Source organism: Crocuta crocuta, unplaced genomic scaffold, assembly GCF_008692635.1.
Source record: "Crocuta crocuta isolate KB4526 unplaced genomic scaffold, BGI_CrCroc_1.0 scaffold218, whole genome shotgun sequence".
Taxonomy (NCBI): Eukaryota; Metazoa; Chordata; class Mammalia; order Carnivora; family Hyaenidae; genus Crocuta; species Crocuta crocuta.
Window position 1 is genome coordinate 7,195,417 of NW_027533170.1, and position 14,702 is coordinate 7,210,118.

Here is a 14,702-nt window from a genome sequence, read left to right on the forward strand (position 1 = left end):
TCCGCCTGGAATACCCAATCTTGTTTACCTCATGTTGGGTGTTTTCATCCTGAGATTCCCTATCCTATTCCTTTGTCGTATAATGGGGCCTTTGCCCTGCTTTTCCTAATCTTATCTGCCTAATCTTGTTTACCCAAACTTGGGCGCATATGTCCTGTGGCTTTCTAACTCTTTATGCTTTGTCAACCCGGCAGTGCAAGTTCAGGGAATCCTAAACTCATTCCCCGCACGTGAGCATCTGACTTGCTCGCTCTCCGCAGGCCATCTCCAGATGCAGAATAGGATGCTCATCAGCTGTGCAGAGGCAGACCAAGGAAAGGGCTGCAGGAAAGCTTCGGTGGCCGGGAAGCCTGACGAGGTGTCCCCAGATGTGACTGGAAGAACACGCAGGCACTGTGGTCACAGCCTTTAGGGGCCCTAAGACCGGGTGTGATGTGGAGTGCTGAGGCTTACGATTTGAAGTTATTTCCATAGGTCCTAGAGGAGAGGGCCGATTCTTTACTTTTTTAATTTATTTTTTAATTTATTTTTTTATTTTTTAAAAACTATTGTATTTTTACTTTATTATTTTTTAAAAGTTTTTGTGATATTTATTTTTGAGAGAGACAGAGCAGGAGTGGGAGAGGGGCAGAGAGAGGGAGACACAGAATCCGAAGCAGGCTCCAGGTTCCCAGCTGTCAGCACAGAGCCTGATGCGGGGCTCGAACCCATGAACCGCAAGATCATGACCTGAGCGGAAGTCAGAGGAGGCTTAACCTACTGAGCCACTCAGGTGCCCCGAGGGCTAATTCTTTGTGGTGGAAAAAAAGATATCATTTGCTGTGAAAATATACTGCATTTTTAAATACTTAAAACTTTTTTATTTTTTTAAGTTTATTTGTTTTGAGAGAGAGAGACAGCCTGAGGGAGGGCAAGAGACAGAGGGAAAGAGAATCCCAAGCCCCGAAGTGGGGCTCCATCTCCTGAACTGTGAGATCATGACCTGAGCCAAAAATCGAGTCAGATGCTCAACCAACTGAAACACACAGGCGCCCCTTTAAAGATTTTTTAAAATAAACAAACAAATAGAGGCACCTGGGTGACTCAGTCGGTTAAGCGTCCGACTTCGGCTCAGGTCATGATCTCACGGTTTGTGGGTTCGAGCCCCGCGTTGGACTCTGTGCTGACTGCCAGCTCAGAGCCTGGAGCCTGTCTTCAGATTCTGTATCTCCCTCTCTTTCTGACCCTCCCCTGTACATGCTGTCTCTCTCAGAAATAAATTTTAAAAACATTAAAAATAAATAAATAAATAAATAAATAAATAAATAAATAAAATGGTCTCTGTCAATGCGGAGCCCACTTGGGATTCTCGCTCTCCTCTCTCTCTGCTCCCACCCCACTGCTTGCTCTCTTTCTCAAAAATAAATAAATAAATATTTTTCAATGTTTACTGACTTTTAGAGACAGAGAGAGAGAGACAGAGCACAAGCAGGGGAGGGGCTGAGAGAGAGGGAGACACAGAATCTGAAGCAGGCTCCAGGCTCCGAGCTGTCAGCACAGAGCCCGTCGCGGGGCTCGAACTCAAGAACTGCGAGATCATGCCCTGAGCCGAAGTCGGATGCTCAACTGACTGAGCCACCCAGGTGCCCCAATAAATAAAATTAAAAAAAAAAAAAAAACCCACAGGCAACACAAACAAGAAGTCCCGACTCTCCTCTCCGGGGCTTGCATTCTCGCCAGAGGGAAAACAGAACAAGAACACACTCTGATTTCAGGGAGTGAAAGCTGGCTTATCCGGCTCTGATAAACCAGGTTGATGAAGTGGAGAAAACTAGGCCTGGGGCTGCCTCCAGTGGGTGGGAGGAAGGATCTTGGGCCGGACCTTCTCTTCCCACCAGGACCCGAGGCCAGATAGTGGCAGCTTTGAGACAGGATCGTTAAAAATGTGTAGGCACGGGGTAAAACTCCTATGAGGGGTGGAGAGCAGGACCAAATGCTGGGGAAGAGGGGTGGGCGGCCATGGAATTCTCACCCCAGCTGCTGCCCAGATTGGTGGAAAGGAAGGTGTGGGCACAACTTGTTAATGAGCGTGGAGCTCAGGGCCTTTTACAGACAGCTTGCTGGGCGGCCTGAATCATCCATCTTCATTCCCCTTTCCTGCAAGCTACAAAGAACACGTTCTAAAAACGTCACAGGGCCAGCTCCTCTCCACTTCCCTGGAGAAGTCAGAGGAAGTTTCTTCCGGACGCATGTGGAGGAGAGCTTGTTTTGAGTAAGTATCATCCCTGTGTTAATTACAGTTCGTGTTCTGCAGAAATAGGACCCAGAGGAACGGAGAAATGAGCTGGTCTGCTTCGGCTCCCTATTGATGCACAGTCCCACCGAAGCAAATTGCAATGCTTTTGCTTATAAAAAACATCTTAATGATTCCTCCAATGTTTTAAAAAAATGGCGCAGCCAAGAGTCTGCAAGGTAATGAGCTTCCTATGCTTAAACCAAGGACTCCCTTGTGACTGTTTTTCTAGAGCTTTGCATTTTAATTCTATTCTTTTCCTCTGTTGGTCTCAGCCTCCTTTTGGTTAAATACCATTCTGGAAAAATGGATGAACCTTTGAGATTCAGTGACTTAGGGGCGCCTGGGTGGCTCAGTCGGTTAAGGGTCCAGCTCTTGATTTCAGCTCAGGTCATGATCTCACGTTTTGTGGGATTGAGCCCTGAATCAGGCTCCATGCTGACAGTGCAGAGCCTCCTTAGGATTCTCTCTCTGCCCCTTCCCCACTCTCTCTCCCTTTCTTTCTCTCTAAATAAATAAACTTAAACATTTATTTAAAAAATAAAAATAGAATATGATTTCCCTTTGAGCATCTGGCTCTTGCTTTTGGCTCAGGTCATGATCTCACAGTCGTGGGTTTGAGCCCCGTGTCGGGCTCTGTGCTGCCAGCACCGAGCGTGCTTGGGATTCTCTCTCTCATCTTCTCTGTCCCTCCCCTGTTTGTGCGTTCTCTCTCAAAATAAGTAAAAATTTTTTAAAAATATGATTCCCCTTTATAAAATAAATAGATGATGCTCCCGGTCATCTATAAGATCAACATCAAACTCCGTAGCCCAGCTTCTGACAATCAGTCCTGGAATAGTATGAACACAGACACCTGAACTGCTGATACTTTGTCTCTCTTTTGGCATTTAACCCAGAGTTTGTATTGGGAGCCCCAAAAAAGAGGACGAAGTTAGGGCCGCCTGGGTGGCTCACCTGGCTGAGCGTCCGACTTCAGCTCAGATCATGGTCTTGCATTTTGGAGGTTCAAGCCTCCCATCCGCTCACTGCTGTCAGCGCAGAGCCTGCTTTGGATCGTCTGTCCCCCTCTCTTTTGGTGTCTCCCCAACTTGTTTATTTCTCTCAAAAAGAAACCTTTAGAGAAAAGAAAGAGAAAAGGAGCTGCAGCTACCGTTTGTGCAGAGGCGCCGGGCTTCTCAGAGGACGCCGCTTGCTGTGTTTACCGTGATCTGTGGTCTGAGTCTCAACTCTGAGTCCCTGACTCAGGAATGGCTTTGAAGGGATAAATGAGACACTGAAACAGTAATTTACAGTGAACCTTTAACAAATTCCTTAAAGGAGAGTCCCCAGGGAGAGTAATGAGTCCTGGAAGGTTGTTTGAGCCAGATGGACCCCCAGTAACAAAGGTCGTCAGGCCAGGACAGGGTGCCACCGCCATCTTACTGCAGGAACAGCCCTGCCAGAGACACTAACATGGTCCTATTCTCTGGCTCTGCTTTCCTGAGTATAGATAAGACCCCTTCTATAAACATTTTTTATACAGTATGTTTTTAGAGAGAGACAGAGCTAAGGAGAGGGGCTGAGGGACAGAGAAAGAGAATCTTTTTTTTTTAATGTTTATTTAGTTTTGAGAGATAGGGGAGAGAGAGAGAGAGAGAGAGAGAGAGACATAGAGTGTGAGGGAGGGAGGGGCAGAGAGGGAGACACAGAATCCAAAGCAGGCTCCAGGCTCTGAGCTGTCAGCACAGAGCCCAACATGGGGCTTGAACCCAGGAACCATGAGATCATGACCTGAGCCGAAGTTGGACGCTTAACCGACTGAGCCACCCAAGCGCCCCTAAAAGAAAGAGAATTTTAAGCAGGCTCCACGCTCAGTGCAGAGCCCAACTTGGGGTTTGATCCCATGAACCATGAGATCATGACCGGAGCCGAAATCAAGATTCCAGACGCTCAACCGAGTCAGCCAGGTGCCCCTAAGACCGGTCTTTAAACACAGCTACTCTTTAGATAAGTCTCAGTAGAATTGATTGGATATCAATTTGGTTAAACATAGAGTTCCTAAGGACACACCTGACCTGTTCGGTTGGGTGTTTGCAAATTTCCTCAGGCAGATGCCTCCCAAGATGTCCACAGTAATTACCCTCATCCTCATGTGCTACTTCTTCCAACAGTCAGTCTTTACTCTTGGGGATCTTCCCTCAAGTTTGGAGGGTAACTTCATCTCCTTTTTACTGACCATATTGTGTTTGTTTCATATGTTAACGGGCATGAAAGCTTCTGGAGGAAAGAACTGTATGTATGTAATCCCCTTACTATTCAAACGGTCCCCTTACCACTGCCTCAGTAAATCACACTTGTATTTTAACCTCTCTACATGATTTGTGCAATTTTTTAAAAGTTTATATCTGAGACACAGAGAGAGGGAGAAATAGACACAGAGCACACACAAGTTGGGGAGGGGCAGGGGGAGAGGGAGAGAGAGAATCCCAAGCAGGCTCCTCAATATTAGAGCAGAGCCGCCACCAGGGCTCGACCCCATGAACCATGAGATCATGACCTGAGCCAAAATCAAGAGTCAAGCGCTTAACAGACCAAGCCACCCAGGCACCCCGATTTGTGCAATTTTTAACTGCTCTGCTGAGCCACCCAGGCGCCTCAATTTGTGCAATTTTTAACTGCTCTGCTGGGATAGAAATTTATACAGCCATACAATTCACCCACTGAAGGTATAGGATTCAGTGGTTTTCACAGGGTTGGGCAACCATTATACAACCTAATTTTAGAATTAGATTCAAATTCTCATGCTCCCCAAGAGAAACCCCTTATCTAGCAGCACTCCCTCACTTTCCCACCACCGCCCTCCCCCAGTTCATGGCAACAAATAATATATATATTCTGTCTCTCTAGATTTATCTATTCTGAACACTTAGTGTGATCAATCGATCACAAAATATGTGGTTTTGGGGGACTGGCATCTTCCACCTAGTGTAATGTTTTCAAGGTTCATCCATATGGTAACATGTGTCAGTACTTCATGCCTCTTTAGGACCGAATAATGTTCTATTGTATGGATGTACCACATTTTGTTCATCTGTTCATCGACTGATGGACATATGGGTTCCCAGACCTAACATAAACAGTGCTGCTATGAACATGTATGTACATGTCCATTTGACACTTGTCTTCAGTTTTCTTGGAGTGGAACTGCCAGATCAAATGGCAACCCATTTTTTTTTAAGTTCATTTATTTTTGAGAGAGAGAGAGAGAGAGAGAGAATCCCAAGAAGGCTCCATGCTCAGCATAGAAACTGATGCTGAACTCAATTCCACAATCATGACCTAAGCCGAAATCAAGAGTCAGATGCCTAACTGACTAAGCCAGCCAGGTGCCCCATGCATTTTTGGATCACAGCTATCTTACTAGGTATAAAATGGTATCTCATCATGGGCTTCATTTGTTGTTCCCAAATGACTAATGATGTTGAGTATCTTTTCATGAGCTTATTGGCAGTGTGCATAGCTTCTTTGCAGAAATATCTACTCCGATCCTTTGTCCACTTTTATCTATTTTTCTAATTTAAACTTTAGTTAGTTAACATACCGTGCAGTACTGATTTCAGGAGGAGAATTCAGTGACTCATCACTTCCATACGACACCCAGTGCTCATCCCAACAAGTGCCCTCCTCAGTCCCCATCACCCATCTAGCCCATCCCCCGCCCACCTCCCTCCATCAACCCTCAGTTTGTTCTCTGTCTTTAAGAGTCTCTTATGGCTTGTTTCTCTCTCTCCTTTTTTCCTTTTCCCCCTTCCCATATGTTCATCTGTTTTCTTAAATTCCACATATGAGTGAGATCATACGGTATTTGTCTTTCTCTGACTTATTCCACTTAGCATAATACATTCTAGCTCCATCCACATTGTTGCAAATGCAAGATTTCATTTTTTTTAAGTTTATTTATTTATTTTGAGAGAGACAGAGAGAATGAGCAGGGGAGNATCAGCCAATGGACATGTGGGCTTTCTCCATAGTTTGGCTATTGTTGTTAATGCTGCTATAAACATCGGGGTGCATTTACCTCTTTGAATCTGTATTTTTGTATCCTTTGGGTATATACTTAGTAGTACAATTGCTGAATTGTATTGTAGTTCTATTTTTAACTTTTTGAGGAGCCTCTATACTGTTCTCCAGAGCTCTGCCCACTTTTTTTTTGAGGGGTTTGGGGGATAGGGGCAGAGGAAGAGAGAGAAAATCTTAATCTGAGCTTGGAGCCCAATTCAGGGTTCAATCCCATGACCCTGGGATCATGAGCTGAGCCAAAATCAAGAGCCCAATGCTCAACTGACTGAACACTCAGGCACCCTACCCGCTGTTAAATTAGGTTATTTACCAGAACACCTGGCTGGCTCAGTCAGTAGAACATGCAACTCGTGATCTCAGGGTGCTGAGTTCAAGCCCCACATTGTGCACAGAGCTTACATAAATACATACATACGTAATTAGGTTGTTTGCCTTTTTATTGTTGAATTGTAAGAGGTCCTTATGTATCGGTATACTAGCCTCTTATCAGATATAAGATTTGTAACTATTTTCTTTCATTCTGTAGGTTGTCTTTTAATCACACTGCCATAAATACATGCACATGTGTAAAAGATGTTTCTAAGAGTGCTTATATTTCATCGTTGTCCTTCAGTGCATGAAGTTGTTACATTTTGGTCAAGTCCAGTTTCTCTATTTTGTATTTTGTTGTGTGCTTTTAGTGTCCTATCACAACAACCTTTGCCTGAAAAGAAACTGTCCTTTGTGTTCATCTAAGTCTTTCATAGTTTCAGCTCTTGATTTCTGTGTATGGAGTGAGGCTGGGGTCCCACTTCATTCTTTCGCATGTGGATGTACAGATGTCCTGGCACCATTTGTGGAAGAGACTATTCTTTCCACATTTGTTACACCAATCGTTCCCTGTCCTCAGCACATGTGTCTTAGCATTTTTGTCAAAAAGTCAATTGACCACAAATATATGAGTTTATTTATGGACTCTTTATTTCATCGATATGTATGTCTATCTTTATGCCAGTCCCATGTGGTCTTTTTTTTCCCCAGATTTTTAAAAGAAATTTTAAGTAATCTTTACACCCACCATGGGGCTCAAACTTACAACCCCGAGATCAAGAATCACATGCTCTACNTTCCTTTTCAAGATGTTTTGGCTACTCTGGGTTCCTTGAATTTCCAAATAAACACTGGAATCGGCTTGTTAATTTCTGCAAACAAGCTAGATGGGATTTTGAGAGGGATTGCGTTGAGTCTGTAAGTCAATGTGAGAAGTACTGCCATCATAACAATATTAGCAACCCATGAACACAGAATGTCTTCATTTCTTTAGAGCTTCTTTAATTTATTTCGGTAATGTTTTGTGGTTTTCGGTGTTCTTGAGTTTCCAGTGAACTCACCACCCTGAGATCAAGAGTTGCATGTTCTATTGACTGAGCCAGCCAGGTGCTCTGGTAAATAACTTAAAAGTGGGCAGGGTGCCTGGCTGGTTCAGTCGATTGAGCACTGGACTGAAAAGTCTTGTACTTCTGTTGTTAAGTTTTTTTCCTGAAATATTACTATTTTTGTGCTATTATATATGGATTTGTTTTCTTAATTTCATTTGTGGACTGTTCACTGCTAGTGTGTAGAAATACAACTGGTTTTTCTGTTTTGGTCTTGTATTCCAACCTTGATGTACATGTTTATTAGTTCTAATGGTATTTCAGTGGATTTCATAGGATTTTTTATATATAAGATCATGCCTTCTGCAAATAGAGATCACTTTTTATAAAGGCATGCACACTGTATTTTAGATATTTAAAATGTTCTGTATCTTATGACGTTTTGGTACTTTAGTAAACCTTTTGGGGGCACCTGGTGGCTCAGTCAGTTAAGCGTCTGACTTTGGCTCAGGTCATGATCTTACGGCTCATGGGTTCAAGCCCCGGGTCCGGCTCTGTGCTGACAGCTAGCTCGGAGCCTGGAGCCTGCTTCGGATTCTGTGTCTCCCTTTCTCTCTGCCCCTCCCCCACTCGTGCTCTTTCTCTCTGTCTCAAAAATAAATAAACATAAAAAAATTTTTTTAAAAATAACCTTTCTGGTTGGGAGAGACTGCTCCTTTCTGAGCTAGCCAATTCTCGAGCATAACTTTGATATGCAAACGAACTAATCCAGAGCCATACCTCTTCTATCTGCCCTGTACATTCAGGAGGCAATATTCCTCCGACTTAATCATCCCAGGGCCAGGAATCAGGCAACTAGAGACCGTTCCAAAGCACAAAACCGCCTGAAATTATTCTTCACTTGTTCACCCAGTCCCGCCTTGACTTTCCAATGGAAATCCCAATAGAAGCTCTAGCCTAATGCTTTCCCCTCACTCCTGTCTTCTGCCCCTGACCACACCGCTGTCTTTCTGTGTGGCCCTACGTGTCATGCCCTGTTTCCCATCTCTAGGAACTGTGACTATAATATGCTGTTTTTTCTGGAGCCTCTCTCATGTCTCTTCTCATGGGCACACCCAACTGACCATCTCATAAAAGAATACAAAACACAAAGGGCACCTGGGTGGCTCAGTCCGTCAAGCGTCCGACTCTTGATTTCAGCTCAAGTCATGAACTCACGGTTCATGAGATCGGGCTCTATGTTCACAGCACGGAGCCTGCTTGGGATTCTCTCTCTCTCTCTTCCTCTTCCCCACAATTCTCTTTCTCTAAAAAATAATCATTTTAAACATAAAAATACAAAACATACAGCTATACATTTTCCTCTAAATGCTATTTTTGCTATATCCCATAAGTTTCAGTGGTATGCATGATGTATTTTCTTTTTTTAATTTTTTTAGTGTTTATTTATTTTTGAGAGAGAGAGAGAGAGCGTGAGTGGAGGAGGGGCAGAGAGAGAGGAAGACACAGAATCGAAGCAGATTCCAGGCTCTGAGGTGTCAGTGCAGACCCAGACACGGGGCTCGAATCCACGAACCGTGAGATCATGACCTGAGCTGAAATCAGATGAACCACCCAGGTGCGGCTAGGTGCCTCAGTCACTTAAGCATCCAACTCTTGATTTTGTCTCAAGTCATGATCTCACAGCTAGTGAGTTTGATCCCTGCATCGGGCTCTATACTGGCAGCGCGGAGCCTGCTTGGGATTCTCTCTCTCTCTCCCTCTCTATCTCTCCCCAAACTGACCTATAGATTCAATACAATACCAATCAACATCCCTAACAGAGGAGGCCTAGTTGGCTCAGTTGGTTGAACGTCCAACTTCAGCACAGGTCATGATCTCATGGTTCGTAGGTTCAAGCACCGCGTTGGGCTCTGCCTGGAGCCTGCTACGGATTCTGTGTCTCCACTCGTGCTGTGTTTCTCTCTGTCTCAATGATAAATCAAAACATTTTTAAAAAATCCTTGGGGCACCTGGGTGGCTCAGTTGGTTAGGCGTCTAATTTCTGCTCAGGTCATGTTCTCGTGTTTCATGGGTTCGAGCTCTGCATCGGACTCTGTACTGACAGCTAGCTCAGAGCCTGGAGCCTGTTTCAGATTCTGTACCTCCTTCTCTCTCTGACCCTCTACTGCTCTTGCTCTCTCTCTCTCTCTCTCGGAAATAAAAACAAAACAAAAGAAAAAAAAAACATTTTAAAAAATGAAAAAAGAAATCCCTAACAGATTTTGTGTGTGTGTGTGTGTGCGTGCGCGCGCGTGTGTGTGTGTGTGTAAACTGTCAAGCTCCTCCTAAAATTTATATGGAAATGCAGAGGGCCAAGACTACCCAGGACTCCAAGAAACAGAATGAAATAGGAGGACCTTCCTTATGGGACAGAGAAACTATCGCCACTAAAAACCACTGTGGTGCTGGTACCCAGCTAACAGACCGGGAGGATGGCCTAGAAACAGGCTTAGGGGAACATAGATATGTGGTTTATGACAAAGGTAGTAAGTCAGAATAGTGTGGAGCAGGTATTTCATTTTCAATAAATCTTGCCCAGATAGTTTCCATATAGATGGTATCTATATGGAAAACATAAAAACAACCCATATGTCATCCAAACACAAATAACAATTCCAGGTGGATTATAGATCTGCATGTAAGAAGCAAATCAATAGGGGCCGCCTGGGTGGCTCAGTCCATTAAGCTTCTGACTTTGGCTCAGGTCATGATCTCACAGTTTGTAAGTTCGAGTCCCGTGTTAGGCTCTGTGCTGACAGCTCGGATCCTGGAACCTGCTTCCGATTCTGTGTCTCCCTCTCTCTCTCTGTCCCTTTCCTGCTCGCACTCTGTCTGTCTGTCTCTCTCTCTCTCAAAAAAGAAGAAGCGAATCACTAAAGCTTCTAGAAGATGATAAAAGAAAATGTCTCCGTGGTTTTGCAATAGAGAAGGATTTTTAAAAAGAGAACACAAGAGGGGCGCCTGGGTGGCTCAGTCGGTTGAGCGTCCGACTTCGGCTCAGGTCATGATCTCACGGTTCGTGGGTTCGAGCCCCGCATCGGGCTCTGTGCTGACAGCCAGCTCAGAGCCTGGAGCCTGTTTCAGATTCTGTGTCTCCCTCTCTCTCTGATCCTCCCCTGCTCATGCTGTCTCTCTCTCTCTCTCAAAAATAAATAAAATATTAAAAAAACAAAAACAGAACACAAGAAAGTGTAACCATGAAGGAAAATATTGACAAAGCAGACTACATAAGAACTGTTAATCTGGTGACACTATCAAGAAGGCGAATAAGCAAGTCATAGAGTAGAAGTAAATATTTACAATATAAATAACCAAGAAAAGGTCTGTATCCAGAATATCCAAAGAAACTCTGTAAGTCAATAAGACAGACACTCTAATAGAAACACAGGAAAGAGAGGCGCCTGGGTGGTTCAGTCAGTTGAGCGTCCTCAGGTCATGATCTCACAGTTCCCGAGTTCGAGCCCCACATCTGGCTTTGCACTGACAGCGTGGAGCCTGCTTCAGATTCTCTATCTCCCTCTCTCTCTGCCCCTCCTGTGCTCATGTGTGCGCACTTTCTCTCTTTCTCAAAAAGAGATAAACATTTTTTAAAATCTGGCTTATTTCATTAGCCATGCTTCTGTGCTTCATCAATATTGTGGAAAACGATGATTTATTCATTTCCATGGCTCTATGATACTCCATTATATGAATACACCACGATGTATTCATCTTTTCTACTGTTGGTAAACATCTGGAGTTTCCAGTTTTCTTTTACCGTTACAGATGCACTACTATGAATATTCTCACACTTATTTCTTTTTATATATATAAATTTAAATTTTTTAAATGTCTATTTATTTTTTAGAGAGACAGAGAAACAGAGCATGAGCAGGGAAGGAGCAGAGAGAGAGGGAGACACAGAATCTGAAGCAGGCTCCAGGCTCTGAGCTGTCAGCACAGAGCCCAACACGGGGATCAAACCCATGAACTGTGAGATCATGACCTGAGCCAATGTTGGACCCTTAACTGACTGAGCCCCTCAGGTGCACCTGTGTTGGGGCACAAACTCACAACCCCAGTATCGAGAGTTGCATGCCCTACTGATTGAGCCAGCCAGGCACTGCCAAACTGAAACAAGTTTAAAAGAAGATACAGTTCACAAACACTTTGCCTGATGCAAAAGTCTCCTTCCTACATGTTGGAAGGGAACTCTGCATCCCAAAAAAATATCAAATTGGACAAACCTGAGTCATATCCTAGAAAAGTGTCTGAATTTTAAATATAAAGATAGACTCCCTTACACAGCCAAGCAAACAGATAAAGGTACTTAAGGGGGTTAGAAATCAAGCTGGCTTTATACTTTCCCACAACAGCATTCAATTTTAGAAGGAAATGAAGGGGATGCCTGGGTGGCTCAGTTGGTTGGGTGTCCGACTTCGGCTCAGGTCATGATCTCGCAGTCCTTGAGTTCGAGCCCCGCATCGCGTTCTGTGCTGACAGCTCAGGGCCTGAAGCCTGCTATAGATTCTGTATGTCTGTGTCTCTCTTTCCACCCCTCCCCCCCCCACACTCTCTCTCTCTCAAAACTAAATAAACATTTAAAATAATAATAATAATAATAAATAGAAGGAGAGGAAACAGGGACACTTGGGTGGCTCAGTCAGATGAGTGTCTGACTTCGGCTCAGGTCATGATCTTATAGTTCGTGGGTTCAAGCCTGGAGCCTGTCTCGGATTCTGTGTCTCCCCCTCTCTGTGTCTCCCTCTGTGTCTGCCCCTGCCCTGCTTGTGCTCTGTCTCTCTCTCTCTCTTTCAAAAATAAATAAATATTAAAAGATATATTTTAAAAATAGAAGGAGATAAAACAACAGCTACAAAATTACCATTCTGGATGACAGCATTAGGATTTGCTGTCAAATAATCTGGTGGTGGAAGGCGAGGAAGGGGGGAGAGGGGAGGGAGGATGGATACCCATGAAACAGGGGTGCTGTCCATAGCTGGCTGGCAGGCCTCGGGGAGTTCATTGTTCTCTTGGTTCTACTTGTAGGTATGTGTGAAATTTCCCAGGGAGGAGGGAAAGAAGGGAGAGGAGGGAGGGAGGGAAATAGGGAGGAGAGGAGACCCTGAGAACCCTCCCCAACTTGCAGAGAAGAGCTCGGGTCTCTCAGGGCACAGCTCAGCGCTGCCCTCGTGCAGGAGACCATGTTCCTAGCCAACGTGAACTTCACAGTTCCACACACGATGCCACTCTTGCCCAGTCTTGTTTGTTTAGAAAGAGAGAGTGCAAGCAGGGGAGAGGGACAGAGAAGGGCAGAGAGAGAATCCCAAGCAGGCTCACACTCGGCAAGGAGCCTGGTGAGGGGCTCCATCCCATGACCCTGGGATCATGACCTGAGCCAAAATCAAGAGTCCTGATGCTCAACTGACGGAGCCACCCAGGCGCCCCTTGCCCAGTCATTTGGAGGCCAAACCAAAGGGCTGCTGTATCAGGAGAGCACAGTCTGCGCGGGCTCACGCCTCTGTCCCTCTTGGATTCTCCAAGCCTTGTGCTTCTCATTCTCGGGAAACCACGCATAAGAGGTGGTGCCACCTCCCTTTCTCCACCCCTTCAAAGATCACTGCAGTCCCTCTTGAAATACACCAAACCTTGCCATTGCACACCTTCTGGCACAGCCTGACAGCCCCTGAGGAGCTCTGATCCCCACCCCCGCCTCCTTCCTTTGCTGCTTGGGGTGGGGGGTGGGGGGTATNTTCCTCCCCCAACCAAATGCAGACAAGAAGACATGTTGTTATAGGTGTGCCTTGATAAATGTTGAGAGTCCACGTGTCCCCGTGCTAAAAGGGTGCTTCACCAGGTACTGAACGGCCGCGCATCCACCAGCTCTTACTGCCCCCTAGTGGTCATTTGCTTCCCATAGCTGTTTTTGTCACACAGATTTCCACTGACCCCGCTGTATTCATAGGTGACAAATTGACACCTGAAAATCTTTTTTTAATTAATTAATTTATTTATTTATTTATTTTTGAGTGAGAGAGAGAGAATGAGCGGAAGAGGTGCAGAGAGAAAGGGGGACAGAGGATCCGAAGTGGCCTCCGTGCTGACAGCAGAGATGCTGGTGTGGGGCTCAAACCCACAAACCACGATCATCACCTGAACCCAGGTCCTCGCTCAACCATCTGAGCCACCCAGGAGCCCCAGCCCCCTGCAAACCTTACACTGGGCCAGTCTTTACTGACCGGCAGACATTTGGCTCAGCAGTGAGAAAACTTCCTCCCTAAACAAGTTTGTACCTAAGCATCTTCCAAACACTTTCTTTGCTCTTGGAAAACTTGACTGGTTGGACTTTTTCAAAACAAGTTGGGGACAAAAAACCTCACGAGGCGGCTACCGGAGAAAGGGATCAGGAAAAATGCTCCCTGCTTCTGTACTGGAGACAGAAGCTCTAATTCCTACAAAAACGCCCCAGAGGACACTGCTTGCGCCTCACGGGGCGTGACTGGGCCTAACTTCCAAACATCTGTTTTGGAGCCCTGGTTACTCAGTGACTCAGCCTCTGGTCACAGCCAAACAGCATCTGGAGGCATAGACAGTGTGGACTGGAGGCGGATAGGACTTGCCCCATTCTGGGGCTGGCCACCCAACCCTCCTGCTTGATCGAAGCCTCCGGGGTGGGTTGGGGGGAGGGGGTATGGAGAGTGACGTTTTAGACCCCAGGGCGAGGAGGACACAGGCAAATGATATGAAATCAGTTTGTGGCCCACCCGCTGCCTTCTATCCTGTGGGGGCCGCTTCTCAGAACACCAAAGAGCAGGTGTGTCCCTAGCTGTTCCAGAGACCTTACACCTGAGCAGACAGCGCCAGAACCCCGTGGATCGTTCCAAGCTACTCCTGAAAGTCCTCGTCTAGAATCCTATTCCTCTGCTGCCTCCTCGCTGTGTGTGTGTGTGTGTGTGTGTGTGTGTGTGTGTGTGTGTTTAATTGCAGTGCAG